Here is a 26556-nt window from a genome sequence, read left to right on the forward strand (position 1 = left end):
CATTCCCATCCTAATATATTTGACAACGCTTCAGAGAATTCCACATGATTGCTGAGCGATCCCACATGGGCACCATTGGATTGTATGCCATGCCTATGCACAGGGCACGAAGACTAGTGCTGGATGGAGGATGGCAATTTGATTTCATGGCAACTTTTGAGGTTTCAAAATTCATTTTTATTTCCCATTGGGAATGATTTCACTAAAATGGAATTCTGTCAGCAGGGCTGGGTAATTCTCATTTTATTTTGCTGGTGCTGAAGGCTGCAGATCTGGTGTTGTAAGAAACAGTGGTACAAATATCTCCCTCAGCCTTTTTCAGATTGGAGCTTTTCATCTGAAAAAGATTCAAATTGGGTAAAATTAGGGGGGTCCCATATGTCTAAGCTATTATGCTAAATCCCTATCTATATAGTCTGTCTCTTCCTTCACCCCAAAACCTTCCCTGCAGAAATTTAGTGGAAACCAATGTCTCTGAAAAACGTTTTGGCTTCTACAGAACTTTTTTAGCTGATATTTCATGACAGTGAAAATGCTCAGGCGTGCTCTGAATCATACTCCACTCATATTTCGATCCGTTTTATCTATTGACTTGGGAGTGATGCTGGCTGGCTGTGAAGGAAATGATCTCCATTTCTTGGTGTGAAGGACAAAGAGGGACAGAAAACGGGCATCTACTGTTTAATTTCTCTCACTCTTTCAGACTGGCTTAATTAACTAATAGACACTTCAGCACATGGACAGTGTCTTAACATGTGTTTTGTAGAATTCAAAGCAAAACATGCAACACACATATTACCTGACCTGATTGGAAACTTTAAGGGAATAATACTACCAATAATGTGGGCAACATTATAAGCTTGAATAAAAGCTCCTAATTCTGCAGGTATCCAGATTTTGTTTAATGTACCTTAATTTTCTTAGTCCTGGAATGCTTAGCATTCCCAAGCAATTCATTGTCAATATTAAAAGTAATCCTTGCACTTTTTAGGGCACCTATAATGTACAAAATACAAGTTAATGTGATATACATGATTTGTTTTATCCGTTGACCATATCACACAATAAAGAGAATGAACTTCAAAAATAACTAAATTAATAAGGACTTTAAAAAGAAACTGTAGACTTTCCATGATGGATTTGCTACACAGTATATCCTTTTTGTTAAAATAAAATAGTCTTTTTAGAATGTCAGTGATTGATTTAAAATGGTGGCTATTTTTACTTTGAAGGCATTTGAACAATGAGATTACTCTAGCTAGGATGAAAAAAATAAGTAATTTTTAACTACTTTATACTCTCCATGAAAGCCCTGTTTTCCTCATTAATTGTCTCACATGAATCTCTTTTGCAAGAGTGAAAATTATAGAAGTTTAGTTTTTATGGACGCCTCTCAGGATCATTAGATGGCACTGCAGAGCTGTAATAACCCAATATATTTTGCTTTGGGCTACAGAAAATGCAATCTTTCTGTACTGGTTTAAGAAAGAAATAACACATGTACAGTATATGGTTATATTAACATGCTTGTTTGGATTTTAGTTCTTCAGTTCTGGTTAGAAGTTTATGATGAAGTGGCTGCAGCTGCTCATAGTTAAAGTTGTCTCATTTTTTCATTATAAGCCTAACTTTTGCTTCCTCCTTTGGTCCTGTCCCCACAAAAATCCCCAACCAACATTGTTTCAGCATGTGTGGCCAGTGAGCTATGCACAATTTGTTTGGACAAAATTTAAAACTATTAAGACAAACTGTTAAGATGTGGAGTATAGAAAAAAATCAGTTAATCATTTTTCCAATATTCTTCTAGCACGTTTTTGCCTGACCTTGGTTTGGCTTGTTTAAGACCTTCCAAAGATATTTCAAAGATCTTAGTGAGCTCCAATGCATAGGTCCCTGTTTTAGGATAAATATATCAGACTAATATCATAGGGTAATATAAAAGGATTGTTGGTGATTGTAATTCATAGAATCTGTAGAGTGAGACAAGGAAGCAATGAGCTAGGCTCCACACAGATTCTTGTCACTATGCAATTCCTAACATTTAAAAAAAGTCCTAAGAAAATTCTAACAGAGTTTATCGAATCTGGAATATAGGCTAAGAGTATATGCAAACATATATATCATGAAATGTATGGGATACACTTGAAAGACAGATCCCAGACCCAAATGAGAATCCTAGAGCAGAGACCTTTTGACTTCACATGACACAAGTGATTGCAGCTTGGAGCACTCCCTAATGACATTTCAGATGTAAGCAGGGTCTGAATAAATCCTTCCTTGACAGCTAGCTGGAATGGGGAGAAACTTGGGCATGTTTATGTGCATACATTGTGCTCATGCTCTGCTTACATAATCAGTGTGATCAATTTGTGGTTATTGGGCACAAATCCCATGGTGACCAATTGAAAAAAAAAAGAAAGAAAAAGCTTAACAAACAACGAGTGGTCCTGTAGCATCTTAGAGACCTAACAAAAATACATATGGTCTCATGAACTTTCGTGGGCACAACCCACTTCTTCAGGTGACAAATATGGAGCAAGAGGCATAGAGGGTCAATTATAAAGCAGAAAAAGAGGGGAGAGAAGGTGGAGAAAAAACCCTGTCAATTAAAGTGTTCATGCTAAATGAGGCTTATAGAGCAGGCTGTAAGTGTCTGATACTTAGCTTTTAATGTCATTTGGGTGTTGAATATAACGGCCCATCCAAGAAACGACTTTGTTCAGTCCTTGGCTAAATGTGTCAAATTTGCACGTGAAGGCCAGTTCTGCAGATTCTCTCTAGTTGGTTCCTGAAATTATTTTGTAAAAGAATGGCTATTTTTAGATCCATTAGTGAAAGTCTGGGCAAGTTAAAATGTTCCTCTACGGGTTTCTGTGTGTTACTATTTTGAATATCTGACTTGTGTCCATTAATCCTTTGTTGTAGAGACTGTCCAGTTTGGCCAATATACTTGGCAGAGGGGCATTGCTGGCGTTTCATGGCATATGTCACATTAGAGGGTATGCAGTTGTATGAGCCGCTGATGTGATGGCTTGTGTGATTAGGTCCTTGGGTGATATTGCTTGTATAGATGCGTGGACAGAGTTGCCAACAGAGTTTATTGCAGGGATTGATTCTTGCATGAGTATGTTTGAGGTGCGTGCGCAGTAACTGGAAAGAATTTGTTTCAGATTAGGGGGCTGTCTGTTAGCAAGGATTGGCTGGTCTCCCAAAACCTGTGAGAGTGAGGGATTGTTTTCCAGGATGGGTTGCAGATTGTTAATGATGTACTGGCGGGATTTAAGTTGGGAGCTGTAGGAGATGACTAGTGGTGCTCTGTTATTTTGTTTTTTTGGCCTATCTTGAAGAAGCTGATGCCTGGCTACTCTTCTGGCTCTGTCAATCTGTTTTTTCACTTCCCTAAGTGGATATTTCAGTTTTAAGAATGCCTGATAGAGCTCCTGTAGGTGTTTGTCTCTGTGGGATTGGAGCAAATCCAGTTGTATCTTAGGGCCTGGCTGTAAGCAATGGATCGGGTGATGTGTTCATGATGGAAGCTAGATGCATGTAGGTAAATATAATACTTGGTAGGTTTCTGGTATAAGGTGGCATAAGTTGAATAACGGTGCTGGGGACGAGAGCTGAGGAAACATTGTTTGAAGTCAGTCATAAAGATGTTGGCATATTGTGGGGCCATACAGGTGCCCATAATAGTGCTCCTGACTCGAAGATACAGATTGCCTCCAGATTGGAAATAGTTGTGGGTGATGACAGAGTCACAAAGCTCAGTCACCATGTGTGTAGTGGAGTCATCAGGATAGTGCTCCTGACAGCTAGTAATCCATCATTGTGTGGAATGTTGGTGTAAAGAGCTTCTACATCTATGGCAGCTAGGATGGTGTTTCAGGAAGATTACTGATGTCCTATATTTTCCTCAGGGAGCCAGAGGTGTCTTGAAGGTAGCTAGGGGTGTTGGTAGCATAGGGTATGAGGAGAGTGTCAACATAACTGGATAATCACGATGGGCATCTGAGATTTCCAGGTTTGTGGATCTTGGGTAGTTTGCAGCCTGCCCTAACCTTTGCATTTCTAGTGAGGGCTGCCCCAAGCACACCTGGTTACTGGCTGCTACTAGGACTCATCCCCAATTCTCATATTTCATCCCATAATGTGAAAGCTTGGAGATCGTGCTCCTACCTGAAGAGACATGTGATGAAGGGTAGAGACCCCAATCTGTGACAGGTAGAACCCTGTTAATAGACCAATTATTCCTCCATCTATATTTAAGGGGATGATTTGCAACAGCTGGAATAAAAGGCTGTAGCTCAGGCAGAAAAGGGGATCTGATAGAGACTAGGAATGGCCTAAAGAAAGCTTAGTATTGAACTGAAACTTGATGGGGCTGTCTGATTCTGCAGGGTCATTTTAAATGATTTGGAGGTAGGATTACCCACAAATCTTCAGAGATCCATAATGGAACATAGGGCTGAGAGGATTAAAAGCTCATTGGGCTGCAAGAAAAATCAGCTGATATTTCTGTATTGTGTTAAGGACCAGATGTATGACCAAAAATTGCATACCAGGGGGAAGTCTGTGACTTGCAAAGACAAGGGTAATAAAATAGAACGACGGGACGAGAAGCATGAAGGGAAGAGCCTCAGCAGTCAGTATAATGTGTGGAAGGAAAGTTTTTGTAGTTCTTGATTTTTATTAGGGGATTTTGGCCAGCCCCTGGTATTCTGCCAGGCCAGAAAAGGGAAGGTTGTAAGAAGCTGGACACTCCATGTAGAGGAGGGCTAAAATCCCAACAGACAGTGTGGCCCTACTCATGTGGGTGTTAAGTGCCTAAAATGGGGAGCACACTGCATCCTTCCCAAAGGTGATGTAGAGAGTATGCTGGCGTGTGCTGCTGCTCAGCCCCCAAGACTAACTCTGAGTTACCCAGAACTCTTCTGGGGGGACATGGATTGCTGCAGAGGAGCCACAAGGCAGCTGAATATGCCACCTGGCACTGAGACAGAAATTAAAGTTTAATTTTATCTGGGACTGAGAGGAAGGATTGCGTACTCGGTGTCTTATGAAAACAAAAAGTAACACTGAGTTTTTGTTTCTTAAAGGGATGCATTAGAGCAGCCTATCTGAGGAATGGACAGTCTACGTGAAAAGGTCTTATGCGTATGAGACTCCAGCCCAAGCCCTGTGGCCTGTTTACACTGCCGAAGTGGTGTAAAGGGGCCTTGGTATAATTGAGAATCTAGTCTCCTAGGGTTTTTTTTTGTGTTTTCTCTTTTCTTTAGACTGATGAGTGTCTGGACATTGCTTTAGGCTGCAGGAGACTTTAAATGGGATTTTTCAGCTTTCTAGATGAGGCCATCTCTAGGGACTCAGTGAGGGGGAAAACTATCAGAATTTTAAGCTTCATGACGGCCTAGATAAGAAATATTGCTCATCTCTACCACACGTCCCGTCCCTATTGTATCAATCTCCTATAAAACTAGCAAACTTGGCAAAAAGTGCTGAGGTGAGGGAAAACTCAGCCCTAAACTTGGGGATAGGTTTTTAGCATTCCAGCACAATCCTTCAGCTTCCACTGCCCCAGGCCATAGATGAGAATAGCAGCCATGGCCTTTCATAACAGTTGCACAGAGTGTCAGGGTCTCTGGTTCCCCTGAATGTAATCCTGGATCTACTGGTCCTGGTCCCAATCCTGGATAACCCAGGTGCAACAGCACCAATCTCAGACATTCAAAAACAAGTCAGGGCCAAAAAAACAAAAACCAACAAAAACACCTGGAGATTGTCTCATAAATCAATGCCTGGTTCTTTTCATCTGCCATTTGATTTGCTGAACCTTTTAGAGTTCATGTTTTCAATTGTTCCTTGATGGTGCTACTCCACTGGGGACCCTAAGCAGGAATATTCTTGCTCCCCACCGTACTAAAATGGGCAAGTTCTTCTAATAAAAAATGAATAGGTATCTTCTTGAATTGCTTGGGGTCCTAACCAAGTGCTTAGTCTGCTTATGCCTAGTGCCGACTCTATTCTGTGCAACTATGAAGGCTAGAAACTTACTTTGTTTTAAAGGAAAACTGAGATTTTCATATAATCACCAAACTCTAAGAGCTGGGGCTTAATTAGTAACACTAAATTATTGTAACATGTGTGATAAAGTTGGCAGCACTGTTAATGTCACTTTTCATCCCATCCCGAGCCCCTGTGGGGCCACTTTGCTGGCAGCCTCCTCCATCCAGACTCACAGTAATTCTAAAATGCCACAAAATGAAATTTCACTCTGAAAGTATAAGGATGATTAATGGCCCTGAGTCAGTCACTCCTAGGTTTTCCAGTCTATCATAGCCACATACTTTCTCTTTCCTGAACAATCTCCCATATCTTTTCCTGGACATGCTCTTCTACATTTGTTCTCATTTCACAAAGTTTCCGGGGCCTGGCAATCAATGGAGGAAACACTTTCTAGGTCCTATAGCACAAAACATATTTGGCAATTGACTACTTTTTTATAGTATTTACACTGTAGCTTGTGCATTCTGCAGAGATCATTTGGAAAGAGTAGTTATTTTGTAAGTCTTCTCTGAAGTGTATGAACAAAGAAAATGAGAGAAATGACTCTGTTTTGGTGAGGTAGTCCTTGTAATCCTGATTCAATCCATGCACCTATTGCTGCAAATTAAATGTGTGCATATTTCTGAGAGTCAGCTTTGCATATCCACTTTCAACTTCTGTTAACAAGATTCTTTTTTTTCCCCATTACTATAATTGGTCTGCAATTCTCCTGGTGCTTTACAGACAATAAAAAGGACAAAAATGGATTTTTATTGTGTGCAGGTGCACACAGCTGTATTTCTTCCATAGCATTTTAAAACCAAATATGCCTGCTTAAAAGGAATATGTCAGCCACCTACCACCGCAGCAGGTGGAAATTGGTCAAAATGCATGTTAAATAGAGGCCACAGCAGATTTCTTAGTTTGCTCTCCATTTATTTTTATTTAATGGCTATAAAAGAGTGGGCTAAGCTAAAGGTTGTAATGAATTCTTAGTAAGTAACAAAACCTAGATACTTGTACAAGTGAGCCTGAAGTATATTAAAAATAGATTACTGTGCATAACATCTGATAATTAATCTCCTAACCACTTCTGTTGCAGAATGCCCACACCCTTTGTTTCAATGACTGACCTTCTGCAGAAATCTCCTCCAACCTTAGGTGTGACAGATCCTCAACTGCTAGCTTATCTTGCTTTTTGTGACTCTTTTCTCATTAATTGCACTGCTCTGGGATCCAGTGTCCTTGGGTTTTGTAGTAGCTTTTTTGATCAATGCAGCAGACATGTGAGAGTGGCACGTGGTCTGTTACTACTCCTGTGCCTTGGAAAATCCCTCCCAAGGACCAGTGTGATATCAAGAGTAGATTCCCACCAGAAGAAAGCAGTGACATTACTATACAGGGCCACTTTTACTAGTCTATTAAAACTGCTACTAAGGTTTATGAATATACCCAGATAAAGGGCATCTGTAGGTATTAGACAGGGAGGTATAACATAGTACAGAATTCTTTCCTTTAGTTACAAACTCTGGTAACCTATTGATGAGCGTGTGATCTAGACTGAGATAACTAGTTCAAGCTAATGCAGGAGTTTGCAAAACTGTTCAGTAGAACTCTTGAAGCGGGCTGGAAAGTTATGCAATAGTCTGCCTAGAAGGGAAGTTTCCTTCGAACCCTCATCACACAGAGGTCTGCTTATACCTGAAAACATGAAGAGACATCCTGACCAGTGTAACAGGCTGACAGATTAAGGCAAAGACATCTCTTTTTGCTTCCACTTTTTGTACTAAGGATGCTTTATTACCACGTAAAACATTATATAGCACCAGTCACCAAAAGTTAAGCAATGAGTTGGTCTGAGGTCAACTATGACCCCCCAAAACTGAGGGCCCAATTGTTTGTGTCAGGGCTTTGATCCTACCCTCTCTGAAGTCATTGGGAGGTTTGCCATAGACTTGAATGGTACAGGACCAGGGTCAAAGTGAGAAACCATTGGTCTGGTTTTTATTAAAGAAGATGACACCTTTCCTCTAAGTGTATTTTACAAAAATAGTCACTAACTCCATTTTACAGATGGGGACATTATGGTTTGGAAGTCTTCAGTCCACGGAGCTCCGATTCCAGAGCCGAGCCAGGAATTAAACCCAGAACAGGAGCTTTGACCTCTGCTCTGTGTTGCCTAACATAAGGAACCCATTAGGAGCACAAAAAAGAAAATGAGTCTTAGTCTTCTACAGAGACATATGACCCTGTAGCAGAGCGGGTCCTGACGTGCAGAGCTGTTCCAGGTCACAAGCAACTTTGTGAGCCTAGACTGTCTGTGTTTTAAATGCAGGGTTGAGCAGTCCTGTCTCTGGATAGTTTTCTAGCAACCCTGTGACTAGATCTGCTCCAGTTCAGACTGATTGTTGTCATGGTAGCAGACCCTCTCTCAGGGAACATACATGAGCATTTCTAAGGCTATGTTCGTATTACAAACTTTTGCTGATGCAGGTTACATCAGCATACAACCACCACAGTGAGTATATCACTTGTGCATGTGCATACTTGGCTCCTTGCAGCATCACTCAGCATATTAACTAGGAGTGTGTTTTGGTAGATGTCATTGTGCAACTCACCACTATTCAGGTCATTGAGTTTTGGGAGCTTTTGGCAGTTCACGCTGTGGCAGAAATGAATCATGCAGGGGTAACTGGGACAGCGGGGTCAAGTTCCATCCTGCCACCTGTGTATCCCATAATTGTCACCCCTCTTTTGAAAATCCCTCTAACCTGTTGCTGTCCACCATCTCTGACAGAAACATGGAGCCTGCACAGCTCTGCACTGTGGTCCTGAGCATGGCAAGCACAGGATTCATGATCCTCCAGTATTTACAGAGCTGCATGAACAACCGCAAGGAAGATGGTGACTTCCTGGAGGATGGATTGCTGTGGGACCTAGTGAAACCAATGGTTGGTGTCATTCGTGAAGCACCTGCACATGACACATGTGCTGCTTCTAAGCCCAAGAAATGAGCAATGAGTGGTGGGATTCAATTGCAATGTCAGTTTGGGATGATGAACAATGGCTGCAGGTCTGTTGGGTGCAGAAGGCCACATTCCTAGATATGTGCTGCGCTCACCTCAAGTCACCGGCACAGGGACACGGAACAAGAGCCACACTGGCAGTGGAGAAAAGAGTGGCAATTGCAGACTTGGAATGTTGGGTTGCTATCAGTCGGAGGGAAGCCATTTTGGAGTTAGTATATCCATTGTGGGGGTTATGTAAATGTGCTGGGCCATTAATCACTCTTTCTATGAAGGACTGTGACTCTCTTGGCAGGGGCAGATGACCGTTTTGCGGGGCCTGGGGCAGCATAATTCCGCGGGGCCCCCCCCTTTACCACGGTGCATGCGCAGTGACGCCGTGCGCATGCGCAGCGGCACTACGGCGCATGCGCGGGGCTTTCTGAAGCGCGGGCCCCAGGGCGGCCGCCCCGTTCGCCCTGCCCTATATCCGCCCCTGTCTCTTGGCAGAGTGCAGGACATAGTGGATGGATTTACAGATGGATTTTAGATTGATGAACTGTGGTAGATGGATAGATAACGTGTATCCCTATTTTGGCAAAAGATCACCTTGCCACAGAGTATAGTGACAGAAAGGGCTATTTTCCTATGGTTCTGCAACCGCTGGTAGATTGCTGAGGATGCTTCACTGACATTGATGTTGGCTGGCCAGGGAAGGTGCATGATACTCAAATCTTTATTCTTAAAGGACTGTTCAGAAAGCTGCAACAGGGACTTTCTTTTCTAAACAGTGGATTAACATTGACCATGTTGAAATGCCTGTAGTGAGCCTGGGGACCCCACCTACTCTTTGCATCCCTGGCTCATGAAGCCATGTACCCCTTCCCTTAAACCAAACCATTGTTCATGAATGGAGCATCGCCTGTTTGAATTTTAACTTTGGAAGTGCTATTTTAAATGACTTCCCTTCCTTCTAGTGGAAGGGGAAGGGTAGAAGTTTTTAAGAACTCTTGCTTCCTTGTCTGCAAAATTGGTTCACCCTGACCAATACTCAGTAGCTGAAATAAAAGCATTTGTGCCAATGTAGTGATCCTGTGATCCTGTAATTGGATCCTCACACTCACACCCTTGCACTCAAGTGGAGCAGTGTTGACTTCTATGGCATTCAACATAAGTGCAAGGGTCTGCTTGCACAAATCCAGAGATGGGATTTGTGGGTTTGCTCTTGAGCAGATCTCACCTTTGCGGTTCAAAATGCTGGACATTTTGCTTGCCCTCTGAGATGTCTAAATCCCTAAGTAGTTCAGATGTAATTATTTTTTTGTGTTAATGAAACTCTTCTTGACAGAGTTTTAACATGCACCTCTAAATCTAGTGCCCATCTGATACCCAATGGGTCTACATGAGCCCCACCCCAAAGATCTTAGCACATGTCTTAATATGACAAGCCTGGGGGTATGTCAACTACAAAATTAAGTAGACTCAAGTTAGTTTGACCTACAGCCACCACATTAAATTGCCTCTTTGTGTCCACACTATGCCCCTTGAGTTGGCGGTGCACGTTCTCACTAGGCACGCTTGCACCCACTTACACGGGGCAGTGAGGAGCTCTGGCAGCTGAAGTCTGACTGTCAGTCCAGGGGCAGGCTTTCAAAAACAGCAGCAAGTGATAAGCAATGCAGCATCTACACTAGCATTGACCTAACTACGTTGGCCTCCTCACTATACCTCTCGCGGAAGTGGGGTGATTAGATGCATGTAGCGTGAGAGTTAAATTGTCATGGTGAACATTGTTGTGTAGATGCTTCTACAGTTAAATCAATGTAAAGAGACCAAGAGCTTAGGGTATGTCTACACTACAAAGTTAGTTCGAACTAACGGACGTTAGTTCGAACTAACTTTAATAGGTGCTACACTAGCGCTCCGCTAGTTCGAATTTGAATCGAACTAGCGGAGCGCTTAGTTCGAACTAGGTAAACCTCATTTTACGAGGACTAACGCCTAGTTCGAACTAGCTAGTTCGAACTAAGGGCTGTGTAGCCCTTTAGTTCGAACTAGTGGGAGGCTAGCCCTCCCCAGGTCTCCCTGGTGGCCACTCTGGCCAACACCAGGGAAACTCTATGCCCCCCTCCCGGCCCCGGCCCCGTTAAAGGGGCACGGGCTGGCTACGGTGCCCGTGCCAGGTGCAAGCCTGCCAGCACCCAGCTAGCAGACCCTGCACCTGGCACAGCACAGAGCCACCCACCCGATGCCCCCCAGCCCACCCCCTCTTGCCGGGACCAGGCTGGCGGCTCCCGGGAGTTTGCCCTGGACCGCAAGAGGCGGGCACCTTCCTGGGCTAGTGCGGACATCGTGGACCTCGTCCACGATCTCCGCACTAGGCACAGGAAAGTGGCTGTCTAGGGCAGGAGAGCTGCCAGCCTGGCCACCCAGGAGCAGGTGTGCATGAAAATCAAGGGGGTCCACTGAGACCCCCGACACTGAGCCCTGAGCTTACAATGGCCGTACTGGGTCAGACCAAAGGTCCAACTAGCCCAGTAGCCTGTCTGCCAACAGCGGCCAACCCTAGGGACCCTGGAGGGGATGGACCGAAGACAGTGACCAAGCCATTTGTCTCGTGCCATCCCTCTCCAGCCTTCCACAAACTTTGGGCAGGGACACCACTCCTACCCTCTGGCTAATAGGACTCCATGGACCCAACCTCCATGACTTGATCTCACTTCCCTTTAAACTCTGTTCTAGTTGTAGCCTTCACAGCCTCCTGCAGCAAGGAGTTCCACAGGTTAACTATTTGCTTTGTCAAGAAGAACAACTTTCTCTTACTAGTTTCAAGCCTGATACCCAGTCCTTTCCTTTGGTGTCCTCTAGTCCTTCTTTATGGGAACTCAGGAAGAACTTTTATGAATGCACCCTCTCCACCCAACCCCTGCTTTTAGAGACCTCTATCCTGTCCCCCCTCCGTCTCCTCTTTTCTAAGCTGAACAGTCCCAGTCTCTGTAGCCTCTCTTCATCTGGGACCTGTTCCCAACCCCTGATCATGTTAGTTGCCCTCCCCTCTCCCAGCCTTTCTCTTCCCCTCTCCCACCTCCTTTTCCCAGTCTCCCCCAGTTTTTTTTCAATAAAGACAGAGTCAATGTTGGAAGAAACGTTATCTTTATTTTGTACATCAATAAGAAGGGGGGCTAAGGAAGGGTAAGTGGAAGGAGGTGAGGGAGGAATGGGGTACGAGCCCCCGATGGGGAGGACTGGGCTGGCTCTGCGGGCTTCTGGGGGTGGAAGTTCTCCTGCAGCCCCCCAATTCCCCCTCTCCCCAGATGGCAGCCTGCGGCAAGTGCAGCTGGGCTGATGGCTGAGTGGTGTGATGTGCCCAGTGTGGGCACTCAGGGCACTCCAAGCCAGAACTTCTTTGCAAGCGGGGCACCCCTTAGAACTGTGTGTCCGGGGTGGGGGTCGGGACCCTTTAAGCGCAGCCCTCGGCTAGCCTGAGACAGCATCTCCATGCTCTAAGTCCTCCTTTTATGCCCTGCCGGCACTGCTTCCGGCCATCCTTAAGCCCTGTTCAGAGTCCACTCAATGTGGACTTGCTAGTTCGAACTAGCAAAATGCTAGTTCGAACTAGTTTTTAGTTCTAGACGCGTTAGTTCGAACTAGCTTAGTTCGAATTAACTAATTCGAACTAAGTTAGTTCGAACTAGCGCTGTAGTGTAGACGTACCCTCTGAGTCTAGTTGAATGGGGCTCTGATCCCAACTGGGGTCCTCTAGCAGCTATTGCACTACTAGTATGGAACACTACTAAGTACACTAATGGGCATGAAAATGCAAACGTGCTATTTCATTTGAAATTAGATCACAACCAAGCTTAGCATGCTGATCACACAGTCACTGCAGCACTGCCACTCCTCTCTGAGGAAGAAGGAAAAATGAATATTCACAACTTGTTTTAGCTCATCTGAGACTGTCATGGACTATATCATTCTCTTTTTCTGTGTCTTGTGCTTTTTGAACTCTTATGGGAAGGGCAGAGGAAGAGGGGACAATTAAAATGTGTTGTCTCTTAACTGATTCATTTTTGGAACTTTTATCTCAGTTCTGCTTAGATTTGGCTCCTGAGCGGGTCTGTGTTTGGAGACAAATCCTCACTATACTGAGTGAGATTCATTAGCTGTAGAGAAGTAACTAACCTTTCCCTACATTGGGGTTACTAAAAATTGACTTAAACCATTCACACACTGTACCACTCCTCTGACAGGAGCAACTACTCAAAAATCATCAGCATGCACAGCTGGCCTCATTAGGTGTCAATACAAAAAATCCTCTGAGGCATTTACTGCTGTGATTTTTTTTCCATTTCTCCCAATTGTGCTTTCCCTCAGCATAGTTCAGTAGGAATTTGAAAGTGCAAAAATCTTTAAAAAAAAAAAAAAATCTCTGCTTAAATCTCGGATTTCCTCATTGTCTGCCTTTGCCTGGGCTTGCTGATAGCCAGCTATGAGTGAACAACACTGCTCAAGAAGATGAGGCCCATTCTATTATTTCTACTCTGTTCATTAAAACTCATTTGTTTCAATGTTAGCACTATAATAAGGAATGTTCACCTTTAGCACGGTGTATTCAAAACCCAATAAAACCTTTTTATCTTTCCTTTTATAAATGCAAGCCAGGGCTGTAAGTAAAAGGGAAAGCAGCAGATGCCTGCAGTCAGAGTGATTGTGGTAGCATTCCTTTTCAAAACACATCAAACCTTGCCACAAAGCACAAAAAACATGGGAACAGGCTTTTCACATAAGATTTTCCACACTTCCACTCTAGCATGGTTGGGAATACAAAGAGAACAGCATTTACACTTTCATAATAGGAGCAGTTGAGAGCGCTACCTCATTTTCTAGCATCTGTATGTACACCCGAACTTTAGTTTAGGACTTGGGGAATAAATACAATTTGTGAAACACATTGTGTGAGAAGAACATTAGCTAGTTAAAACAGAGGCCAGCGTGTCAGAAAATCTGGGTTTTAGCTCCGGGTCAGCCACAGGTTTCCTGAGCAGCCATTGGCAAATCACTTAACCTCCCATATTCCAGTTTTTACAGAGGGGGAAGATAGCTGTTTACTTACCAGGCCAGGAAATTGGGATGGCTCATTCACCTTTGTAAAACACTTTAAGATTCTTGAATGGAAGATACCATGTATTACTAGTGTTGAGATGGTGTGATCTAGAAGAAAAATAATACTGTTTAACAATGTTAGAAACGGGTGAAAGTTCATTGTAAAGTGAGCAGTGTGTGCAGGGCTTTGTATCTGTTTAATCAATTGCTACTTTCAAAATGTTTTTGATCTCGTACTCTATTTTCCTCACAAGTGTGATGGTTGCATCATGATAAAATTCTGGCAGGTGCAGAATTTACACACACTGTACAAACATCAGCCTTAAGCATTGCCTCTATTTGCATGTGCAGAGGGGCGTCTAGCCAGGTTGAACTCTTATGATTTAATGGAAGGGAAAGGTACTCTCAGTAGCAGCATTTCCCCTTTCCTGAAGCCCTAGAAACACTCATCTTGTTTGGTTGCTTAATCGTGTCTTAATTCTCCTAGGCTTTGGTGGTGCAGATTGAAGCAGGGGCAAAATGAAAAAGCCAGGCTGCTGGGGAGATGTGGACCAATGCAGCAGAGTCCAGGCATGGCTAACCATGCAAAGAAGTCTTCTGTCTTTGAAAATTCGAGTGTGACATTGATTTTGAGTCCCTGATTGTAGCCAGACAGCCCCCCCCCCCATCTCAAACAATCTTGCTTGCCCTCTGAGATGTCTGAATACAGAGCAGAGAAGGAACAATAAGAAGATCAGCATAGCCATTAAGTTTTGATCTGCTTTGACCAGGATATGCGAGTTTCTAACTCTGAGTAACGATTAAGGAAATAAGCTAAGCTCGGGGCTGCAAGAAGTGTCAGGCTGGCACCTATGTTGATTCGAACACACACACAGTCCCTGGGAGAGGAATTTCCCACTGAGAAAAGAATCCCCAGTAATTCCAGTTTAGTTATCTCTCTTACAAGTGTAAATTAAGTTCACAACTCCCTTGTAAGAACTGGTCTCACAAAAGACAGACCAGCCCCATTTGGCATGACAGACAAGAAAGAGAAATACGTGACCCCATGAGTATAAAAGATAGGTCCAGCACACACTCACTTTGAGTGTCATTCTACCCTCTACCTGCTGGTCGGGTTAGGTGTTTGACCTCCCGAGGTTCTATGGGGACGCCCACCTCGTATTTTCGTCTTTCCTAGGAATTGAGGGACCGGCCCTGGCCTGACATGCTGGAGTCGAGAGGCACAGAAGGGGGTAAAAATTGTACCTGGATGTGGTCCTCTGTCTTAAGTGTACACATAGAGTAAGCTGTTACTTGGTACCATTATTTCTATTTTTCTATCTTTATCTTCTTTGTAACCATTTTTAAGATCTATATTTTACTAGTAGTTAAGAAATAGAACAATAGCCATTGCAACCATATGATTTATAAGCTTCCTCAAATAAACCTGTAACTGTTTAAGTTTTAACCTGACTCCTTCAGTTGCTGTAACAGAACCAAGCACAATTTAAAAGAACTTCAGCCGGTCTTAAGGGACAGATATAGGGAGCCCTGACCGTCGGCTGACACTGATGCTATGCAAATGGGATGCTTTGTCCACTACCCACTCCATAGTTTTCTCCAGACTACTCGGCTAGAGTGATTTAACTCCTGAAAATTCCATAAAATGAACTTTGGAGTACAGGTTGAACCTCGGGACCTGACTGGTGCTGAACGAGCATTACCAAACCCTTTCACTGCTTTATGGGGCTCTTAGAAGATATTTGGGGTAAATTAGAGCTAAATAACAGCACAGAACACTGAGAACCAGGAGTGGTGGTTGTAAACAAACTTAATGGAATCATAGGGGGACTTCAACTATCCAGACATATGTTGGGAAACTAACACAGCGGGGCACAGGCTATCCAATAAGTTTCTGGACTGCATTGGAGACAACTTTCTGTTTCAGAAGGTTGAAAAAGCTACCAGAGGAGAAGCTATTCTGGATTTGGCTTTAACAAATAGGGAGGAACTAGTTGAGAACTTGAAAGTGGAAGACAGTATGTGGGACAGTGATCATGAAATAATAGAGTTCATGATCTTAAGGAAAGGTAGAAGGGAGACCATCACAATTGAGGTAATGGATTTCAGGAAGGCAGATTTTGATAAGCTCAGAGAACTTGTAGGTAAGGTCCCATGGGAAGCAAGACTGAAGGGAAAAACAACTAAGGAGAGTTGGAAGTATTTCAAAGGGACGTTGTTAAGGGCCCAAAAGCAAACAATTCCGCTGTGTAGGAAAGATAGAAAATATGGCAAAAGACCAGCTTGGCTTAACAAGGAGATCTCGCATGATCTCAAAATAAAAAAGGAGTCATATAAAAAATGGAAACTAGGACAAATAACAAAGGATGAATATAGGCAAGCAACACGGGAATGCAGGGGCAAGATTAGAAAGGCAAAGGCACAAAATGAGCTCAAACTAGCTACAGGCATAAAGGGAAACAAGAAGACCTTTTATAAATACATTAAAAGCAAGAGGAAGACCAAGGACAGAGTAGGCCCACTGCTTAGTGAGGAGGGAGAAGCAGTAACAGGAAACTTGGAAATGGCGGAGATGCTCAATGACTTCTTTGTTTTGGTCTTCACCGAGAAGTCTGGAGGTGTGCCTAACGTAGTGAATACAAGCAGAGAGAGGGTAAGTTTAGAAGATAGGATACACAAAGAACAAGTTAAAAATCACTTAGGAAAGTTAGATGTCAGCAAGTCACCAGGTCCTAATGAAATGCATCCCGGGATACTCAAGGAGCTGATAGAGGAGGTATCTGAGCCTTTAGCTATGATCTTTGAAAAATCATGGAAGACGGGAGATTCCAGAAGACTGGAAAAGGGCAAATATTGTGCCCATCTATAAAAAGGGGAATAAGAACAACCCAGGAAACTACAGACCGGTCAGTTTAACGTCTGTCCCAGAGAAGATAATGGAGCAGGTAATTAAGGAAATCATATGCAAACACTTGGAAGGTAATAAAGTGATAGGGAATAGCCAGCATGGGTTTGTGAAGAACAAGTCATGCCAAACTAATCTGATAGCTTTCTTTGATAGGATAATGAGCCTCGTGGATAAGGGAGAAGCGGTGGATGTCATATACCTAGACTTTAGTAAGGCATTTGATACAGTCTCACATGATATTCTTATTGATAAACTAGGCAAATATAATTTAGATAGGGCCACGATAAGGTGGGTGCATAATTGGCTGGATAACCGTAGTCAGAGAGTTGTTGTTAACGGTGCTAAATCCTGCTGGAAAGGGATAACAAGTGGAGTTCCGCAAGGGTCTGTTTTGGGACCCGTACTGTTCAATATCTTCATCAATGATGTAGATATTGGGATAGAGAGTACGCTTGTTAAGTTTGCAGATGATACCAAACTGGGTGGGGTTGCAACTTCTTTGGAGGATAGGGACATAATTCAAAATGACCTTAGCAAGTTAGAGAAATGGTCAGAGGTAAACAGGATGAAGTTTAATAAAGAGAAATGCAAAGTGCTCCACTTAGGAAGGAACAATCAGTTCCATACATACAAGATGGGAAGCGACTGTCTAGGAAGGAGCATGGCGGAAAGGGATCTAGGGGTCATAGTGGACCACAAGTTGAATATGAGTCAACAGTGTGATGCTGTTGCAAAAAAAGCAAATATGATTCTAGGTTGTATCAACAGGTGTGTTGTAAGCAAAACTCGTGAAGTCATTCTGCCGCTCTACTCTGCACTAGTTAGGCCTCAGCTGGAGTACTGTGTCCAGTTCTGGGCGCCACATTTCAAGAAAGATGTGGAGAAATTGGAAAGGGTACAGAGAAGAGCGACAAGAATGATTAAAGGTCTAGAGAACATGACCTATGAAGCCAGGCTTCATGAACTGGGCTTGTTTAGTTTGGAAAAAAGAAGATTAAGGGGGGACATGATAGCGGTTTTCAAATATCTAAAAGGGTGTCACAAAGAGGAAGGAGAAAATTTGTTCCTCTTGGTTTCTGAGGACAGGACAAGGAGTAATGGGCTTAAAGTACAGCAAGGGAGGTTTAGATTGGACATTAGGAAAAAATTCCTAACTGTCAGGGTGGTCAAATATTGGAATAAATTGCCAAGGGAGGTGGTGGAATCTCTCTCTCTGAAGATATTTAAGAACAGGTTAGACAGACATCTGTCAGGGATGGTGTAGACGGAGCTTGGTCCTGCCTTGAGGGCGGGGGGCTGGACTCGATGACCTCTTGAGGTCCCTTCCAGTCCTATAATTCTGTGATTCTATGATTCTATAGGAAACTTGGCAACACCCATGATAAGTGGACATTCAGATAACTAAAATCATGCTGTACAAGGGATGTTGTCAGACCACAGCGTGTTGCACTAGAGAGGTTCAACCTGTATTCCATATCCTGCTCCCATGGGTTTTTCTGTGGCAAAGGGTCATGTAGTCCAGAGCTATTGCTGAAAGCACTTCTTTATCTACTTGCTTCAACATTATGACACTGAATATCATCTCTGTAATGGATAATGTGCAACACCAAAAATCAAATCAAAAGGATGCTTTTATACTTAGGCAAAACACTATGGGTATGTCTACACTACAAAGTTAGTTCGAACTAACGGACATTAGTTCGAACTAACTTTAATAGGCGCTACACTAGCGCTCCGCTAGTTCGAATTTGAATCAAACTAGCGGAGCGCTTAGTTCGAACTAGGTAAACCTCATTTTACGAGGATTAAGTCTAGTTCGAACTAGCTAGTTCGAATTAAGGGGTGTGCAGCCCCTTAATTTGAACTAGTGGGAGGCTAGCCACTCTGGCCAACACCAGGGAAACTCTATGCCCCCCTCCCGGCCCCGGACCCCTTAAAGGGGCACAGGCTGGCTACGGTGCCCGTGCCAGGTGCAAGCCTGCCAGCACCCAGCCAGCAGACCCTGCACCTGGCACGGCACAGAGCCACCCACCCAATGTCCCCCAACCCACCCCCTCTTCCCGGGACCAGGCTGGCGGCTCCCGGGAGCTTGCCCTGGACCGCAAGAGGCGGGCACCTTCCTGGGCTAGTGCGGACATCGTGGACCTCGTCCACGATCTCCGCACTAGGCACAGGAAAGTGGCTGGCTAGGGCAGGAGAGTTGCCAGCCTGGCCACCCAGGAGCAGGTGTGCATGAAAATCAAGGGGGTCCACTGAGACCCCCGACACTGAGCCCTGAGCTTACAATGGCCGTCCTGGGTCAGACCAAAGGTCCATCTAGCCCAGTAGCCTGTCTGCCGACAGCGGCCAGCCCTAGGGACCTTGGAGGGGATGGACCGAAGACAGTGACCAAGCCATTTGTCTCGTGCCATCCCTCTCCAGCCTTTCACGAACTTTGGGCAGGGACAGCACTCCTACCCCCTGGCTAAGACTACTCCATGGACCCAACCTCCATGACTTGATCTCACTTCCCTTTAAACTCTGTTCTAGTTGTAGCCTTCACAGCCTCCTGCAGCAAGGAGTTCCGCAGGTTAACTATTTGCTTTCTGAAGAACAACTTTCTCTTACTAGTTTCAAGCCTGATACCCATTCCTTTCCTTTGGTGTCCTCTAGTCCTTCTTTATGGGAACTCAGGAAGAACTTTTATGAATGCACCCTCTCCACCCAACCCCTGCTTTTAGAGACCTCTATCCTGTCCCCCCTCCGTCTCCTCTTTTCTAAGCTGAAAAGTCCCAGTCTCTGTAGCCTTTCTTCATCTGGGACCTGTTCCCAACCCCTGATCATGTTAGTTGCCCTCCCCTCTCCCAGCCTTTCTCTTCCCCTCTCCCACCTCCTTTTCCCAGTCTCCCCCAGTTTTGTTCAATAAAGACAGAGTCAATGTTGGAAGAAACGTTATCTTTATTTTGTACATCAATAAGAAGGGGGGCTAGGGAAGGGTAAGTGGAAGGAGGTGAGGGAGGAATGGGGTACGAGCCCCCGATGGGGAGGACTGGGCTGGCTCTGCGGGCTTCTGGGGGTGGAAGCTCTCCTGCAGCCCCCCAATTGGCCCCTCTCCCCAGATGGCAGCCTGCGGCATGTGCAGCCGGGCTGATGGCCGAGTGGTGTGATGTGCCCAGTGTGGGTACTCCGGGCACTCCAAGTCAGAACTTCTTTGCAAGCGGGGCACCACTGAGAACTGTGTGTCCGGGGTGGGGGTCGGGACCCTTTAAGCGCAGCCCTCGGCTAGCCTGAGACAGCATCTCCACGCTCTAAGTCCTCCTCTGATGCCCTGCCGGCACTGCTTCCGGCCATCCTTAAGCCCTGTTCAGAGTCCACTCAATGTGGACTTGCTAGTTCGAATTAGCAAAACGCTAATTCGAACTAGTTTTTAGTTCTAGACGCCTTAGTTCGAATTAACTAATTCGAACTAAGTTAGTTCGAACTAGCGCTGTAGTGTAGACGTACCCTATGTAGAGCAATTTCTAATGGACAATTTTTGTTTTGCTGTGTTTTCAATCATAAGTGTGACTCAAAGCTCTAGTTCAGATCATCTTGGGCAATTATATGGAAATCTCCTTCATTCAATCTACCACCCTGGAACATTCGTCATGGATCAGCAGCCAATTTGCACTCTGAGCCGATTTAGGATTTTGAAGTTGTTTCTTCGGGCAGGGATACTGCCAGTCACCATAGGAATACAACACATCTAAGCCTATTAAAAACTAATCCTACTGCTAAAAAGAAAAACATGGGGCACTCTATGACATCCGTTACTTTACTGTTGCTAAGCATGACTAATAAGTTCATAGTTACATTATATGATCTAATACCGAACGGAGCTATTAACACTCACTGTGCTTCTGCAGACTGCCTTGCAAAACAAGATAGAACATGTGAAGCAAAGTCCTGGAAAATTAGGCCCATTTATATATTTTTATGTTGGATAGCCATGGGATAAAACGGCAGAGGCACGTAATAAGTGTACCAATATTCTAGACACCTCACTGTTTCCTGATACTTCAGTATCCAAAGCTAAGAGAAATCTTCTATTCCCTCTATGGCTGGCACTGCACTTAGTGGAGTTGGACTTTGCCTCCACATGGTACTTAGTCATGCCCTCCTGGTTTGAGTACTGTAATTTTCTGTACTGAGGCACTTAAAAGATGACCTTAAAGCCGTGGTCACCAACCTGTAGTTCGTGATCTACCGGTAGATCTCAGGGGCTCTAAGAGTAGCTCTTGAGCCCTCTCTGAACTGCGTGCCTGCGCAGTACATTTACATTAGATTTCCTCATTTGAGGAGCAGCTACTCACCTAGCAACAACACAGGTGAGTAGCTGCGAGGAATGGTGGGAGCTGGGAGGTCGGGAGGGCTGAAACACCCCAGCCAGCTGACTGTGGCTTTCAGCTGAAAGAGGCTGCCCTGCGCTCCAGCTGATCGGCTGCTTCTCCTCTGCGCCTGCTCACGTGGAGCTTGGTGCACTCTGACTCAGCACCAGGGCTAGCTGGCCAGGCAGCCACTTCTCTTCACTCCCACCCGGTTGCCCTGCGCTCAGCCCAGGGAGGCTGTGTCTAGCTCCAGCTGTGCTGGAGCAAGCTTCCTGGGCTGAGCGCAGGGCAGCCGGGCGGGAGCGAAGAGAAGCGGCTTCCCTGACAGCTGCCCATAGCGCTCAGCCAGGGTGCACCAAGCTCCACATGGGCAGGCGCAGAGGGGAAGCCGCCCAATCAGCTGGAGTGCGGATCAGCCTCCTCCGGGCTGAAGGCCACAGCCAACGGGCCAGGCAGCTTCTTCTCTGCACCAGCCCACGTGGAGCGTGGTGCACCCTGGCTGAGCACCATTTCCAAATGTTGAAAAACGTCTTCCAAATGTTGGAAAAAAACTTAAAAAAAAAAAAAGCAGCAGTATAGGGATTGGGGATAGCAAGTGATGGAGAGAGGAGAAGAGAGAGGACGGGGCTTCAAGGAAGGGGCGGGGCAGTAGATCTTGGCTTGGTCTGTCATTTAAAAAGTGATCTTGGGTGTAAAAAGGTTGGAGACCACTGCCTTAAAGGATGTACTAGCTTGTAGTTCAAGCCCTGGTCTAGAACTCTGAAGCCCTAACTCTTCAATTCTTGGCTTTTCTTCAGACCTCCTGTGTGCCCTTGGGCAAATGACGTAGCGTCCCTAGTCTCTCTCTCTTCAGTATTTAGGGAAAAAAAATCACAATGATGTATATGTATCACAATGAGAAGATGAAGGACTTTCCAGTCCATTATTAACTGAGAAGGATGTTGAACAGCATCTACTAGGGATAAACATTTAAAAATCAATAGGCCTAAATACCATGCACCAGAGTCATAAAAGGGTTGTCTGAGAAATCTCTGGTCCACTGATATTTTTAATTTTGGAATATTAGAGATGTCAAAAGACTGCAAGAGTGCTAATGTGGTGCGTCTATTTAAAAATGGCAAGCCTGAGTAACTATAGGCCTGTTAGTGTCACATCTGTTCCTGGCAAAACAATGAGAAAGTGGATACAAGGTTCAATAAATAATTATATTCCTGTCTTTTACACCAGTCAACCTAGTTTTTTATGAAAAATCAGGCTTTTTCAGACGAACCTGATCTCATTCTTTGAGATTATAAATGTGATTGATAAAGACACATGCATGGATGTGATTCAGTAAGGGTTTGTCTACATTTACAGCACTGCCGCAGTGCAGCACCACCAGGGAAGGTGGACCACTATAGTGCTTAGTGAAGATGCTACCTATTCTGACAGGAGAGTTTTCCCATTGTGATAGGTATTCCACCTCCTCAAGAGGCAGTAGCTGTGATGGCAGGAGAAGACTTGCATTTTGTTGTGAAAAATGTTGTTATAACAAAACTGAAATGTGTTACGGGATGTGTAATTTTTATCAGTTTTCACAGGAAATTTATTGAAAAGCCTGATTTGTATTTAGTTACTTTGTATTAAGTTATATAATATAAGCATTGAAATGATAAATGTAAAGATTTTCAGAACATTTTGTTTCTGAAAAAATGCCAAGATCAACCTTTTTGCCAAATCAAATTTTGAAACCATAGAATTTCCCACAGGATGGAAATTCCAAAATTTGCCCAGTTGTACAGAAGGCTCCCCTTCTCTTGGAGTTCCTGAACTTAAAGCCTCTTGTCACTCATAGACACAAAGGTAAAATTGGTAGTTTTGGGTGAATTATGAAGGAAAAGTCTTATCCCTACATCGTCCTAGAAGAGTCCCCCAAAAGAAACTATCTGACCAGAACTAAGACTCCACATGGAGGAAACCGCTCCCTTCAGCCTGGTTTTTGGTTTGCAAGCTGCACATCTGACACTTCACTAAATTCTGATTTATTCAGTTCATGCCCTCACCAAGGCAACAGCGATGGGTGGGATTAGGGAGTCAACACACAGGGAAGATGGACTGCTGCTCTAGGAAGGTTTCACACTGAAATCTGCCAATTTATCAGCCCTGTAGAAAGCTCTTGCTGAGGCATGTCAGGCCATCACCAGCAATTCAAATCAATCTGTCTAAAACAGAACTCTTCTAAAAGGCAGTGGTTTCTAGTAATAACAACCATAACGTTGTTTGATCAAACAACCACAAACCAATTCGTTTGAGGAGAAGCATTGCTTTAAAATAGATTTGAGGGACTAAAAGTGATGATGGCGCACTAAACTTTGCGAGATCAGGCAGAAAAATGGTAGTCATGGAAACTGCTGATTAAATAACTATATTTAATATCAACAGCTGGGTTTGGATCCTAAGCAACTGACAGGTCAGCTTGTTTTAGCCCCGAATACTCCAGCAATTCTAAATGATCAGCTTTAAGCATGTTGAATGTTCTAAAATAGAATAACACTCACTGTTTTGGGTGAAACAAAATACAGGACTATGTAGCACTTTAAAGACTAACAAGATGGTTTATTAGATGATGAACTTTCGTGGGCCAGACCCACTTCCTCAGATCAAATAGTGGAAGAAGTTTTGGGTGGATATACTTACACAAAGATCAATCACTGTACTAAAGACCGAGCCAAGCCTATATATGTAGGGCCTTATGAATAAAATCTCATGCACCCAGAGGATAGGGAAGGAGTTAGTGCAAGCCTATCACAGAGATGGACTAAATGAACTTCTTTACAGTTCCATTATAAATAGATTGCACAGTACTGCATAAAAGTAGAGGTCTGAACTTGGCAAAACCTATTTGTTCATCCCAATTCAGCAAAGCCTTTAAGCATATTCTTAATGTTGAGCACGTGGTCAAGTCTCCACTCAGCGGTATGCTGAATAGAAATGGACTGCTGAATCCCAGAAATAAGGAAGCTCTCCGGAACACCTCAGGAAAGGGCTCAGAACACACAAGTTAGAGGACCCAGCTAGTGGATAGGCCAGAAAGAAGAATTATTTGGTGAAGATGATGGCATCTATGACCAGTGGGTTTTGCTGGGGCTTGTAAAGATTTGGAACTATTACTGTGCTGGCCTTATTTTTATACAAAGAATACAAAATAAATCTGGTCATTGTAAGTTAAGGGTACAGCCTAGATGCATAACTGGAATCAGGTATGGCTACTAGTATATGCCTCTGTTTAGCTGAGTTAATTCTGTGGAGAATGAGTAATGTAAAAGAGCACATTTTATGATCCTATTCTGTTCCTCTTAAATTGGTAAAAAAAAAATCCCATTGTCTTTGAAAACAGGAGCAGGTGCCTTGACAACAAGGATTTCAGTTGGTGTGAGCAGACACAGGCATATTTTTTGGAACCCTCCTCCCCTTCTAGTAGGGCATTACTTGGTCCATGGTTCAGCATATTGACAAAACATGTTAAGTAAAATGGATGTGCTAAGGGAAATAATTGAGCCCAAGGTTTCAGAAGTCTGAACTTAGAAAGATGATTGTCCAAGTTTGTCTTATCAGGTACAGCTAAGCTTGAATGCGGTAACACTTGTTTCCCCAGCATGAGTATTGTCAGCAATACCACTGCTTCTTGTTAAATGTACTTATTAGGGAGCTGGAACTGGAGGGGGGGGGGGGGGTGAGTAGAGAACCAATCAAATTTGCAGATGAGTTATTTATTAGTCAGGAATAGTCCAGAGAAGGAGTAGTGAGAGTTGAGAGGGGAACTGCTGGGAAGGGAACAGGCCTGGGGTTCAGAGCCATCCTTAGACACACACACAGCATATGCTGCTGTGTATGGCACCATTAAATTTGGGACACCAGTGGTGCTCCAAATTTAGTAAGTGCCTTACGCTGTGTGTGCCTAGGGCCACCACTGCCCATGGCAGTACCGATTCTGGCAGCCCCAATTCCCCAGCCCTATATTCCACCTCCTAGTCCCCATCCCCCTGCTCCGCCTCCCAGCTTCATCAACCCCCATCTCCTGGGTTTCCCCACCCTCTGCTCTGCTTCCCAGCCCTGTCAGACCTAATCCCCCTGGTCTCCCTACCTCAATCCTCTGCCTTCCTGCCCCAGTTCCATTTTCCAGCCTGTAGTTCTGACAGGCTGTGCCGCTCCCCCTTATGCCTGCTCTGCCTCCTGACCTGCAGCTCCAGTAGGCTGTGCCTCTCAGTTTGCTGCCCACCCAATAGGGGATGGAAGGTGCAGGTGCTCAGGCTGTGTAGGGCACTAAAAATCAAAGGATGGCCCACCCAGCATACCCTTACCAACCAGTGAGGGTTTGGGGGTGTGGCATAGGCCTGAGGCAGTGAATGGGAAGACTGTATAATGCTGGCAGACTGTATCCTGAAAGGTGCCATGCTGAGTGACCTAGCTGGAGGGACTGAGTCACAAAGGGTCTGAGGGTCCTAGAGTGACAAAGGAGCTGTAAAGCAGCAAGAGTCTGTGTGATGGTGTGCAGACTGTTGGCCTAGAGCAGGGGTGGCCAACCTGTTACAGGCAAAGAGCCAAAATAGTTGTGCACGTAGCGCAAAGAGCCAGAAGGAAAAAATTGTGGAGCAAAAAAAGAAAATAAAAGACCCAGCCATGTTTGGTTGTGCAAGAAGAAGAAAGGATACTACCCCTTTAAAAAAGCCTCAGGTTGGCTTTTTGGCTACATCAGGCTCCTGTTGGCTGGGGCTATCTTGCACAGGGGGTTGGGGGCCATTTCTAGGGGTGCAGGGGCAGCAAGCCACGGGGAGGCTTCGTGAGCCGCACTTGAAGGGGGGAAGAGCCGCAGGTTAGCCATGGCTGGCTTAGAGAGCTAATCCCCAGAGTGCCCAGGAGAAGATGCCAGTCCAGTGGTGACTGGGGTGTCCTGTGACAAACAGTGGATCAGATATTGTAGGTAATTTTGTCTGTTGTATCAGGCAGTTGTCAAGTGCTCTGTTCTCTGAAGTAGGGATGTGAACAACTAGTCTACTATCCAATAAGAAAATGCTTATCGTAAGGCCAACATGCTAGTCAACTAGTTGCTTCCCCCCCCCCTTGCTGCCTCCATCAGAAAGAGACAGCAATGGGGGTGAGGAAGAGGAGGGGA

General features: G+C 44.6%; 1 long non-coding RNA gene across 1 annotated transcript; it reads right to left on the reverse strand.

Annotated features, from left to right (window-relative positions):
- Positions 1-201: 201 nt before the first annotated feature.
- On the reverse strand, positions 202-25780 carry LOC142827969 (uncharacterized). The gene is made up of 3 exons (XR_012902802.1): positions 25528-25780; positions 14161-14258; positions 202-337 (listed from the first exon to the last, which is right to left on the reverse strand). It is a non-coding gene; the product is annotated as an uncharacterized LOC142827969 (long non-coding RNA).
- Positions 25781-26556: the final 776 nt, after the last annotated feature.

The sequence above is a fragment of the Pelodiscus sinensis genome, chromosome 3 (genome assembly GCF_049634645.1).
Source record: "Pelodiscus sinensis isolate JC-2024 chromosome 3, ASM4963464v1, whole genome shotgun sequence".
Classification (NCBI taxonomy): domain Eukaryota; kingdom Metazoa; phylum Chordata; order Testudines; family Trionychidae; genus Pelodiscus; species Pelodiscus sinensis.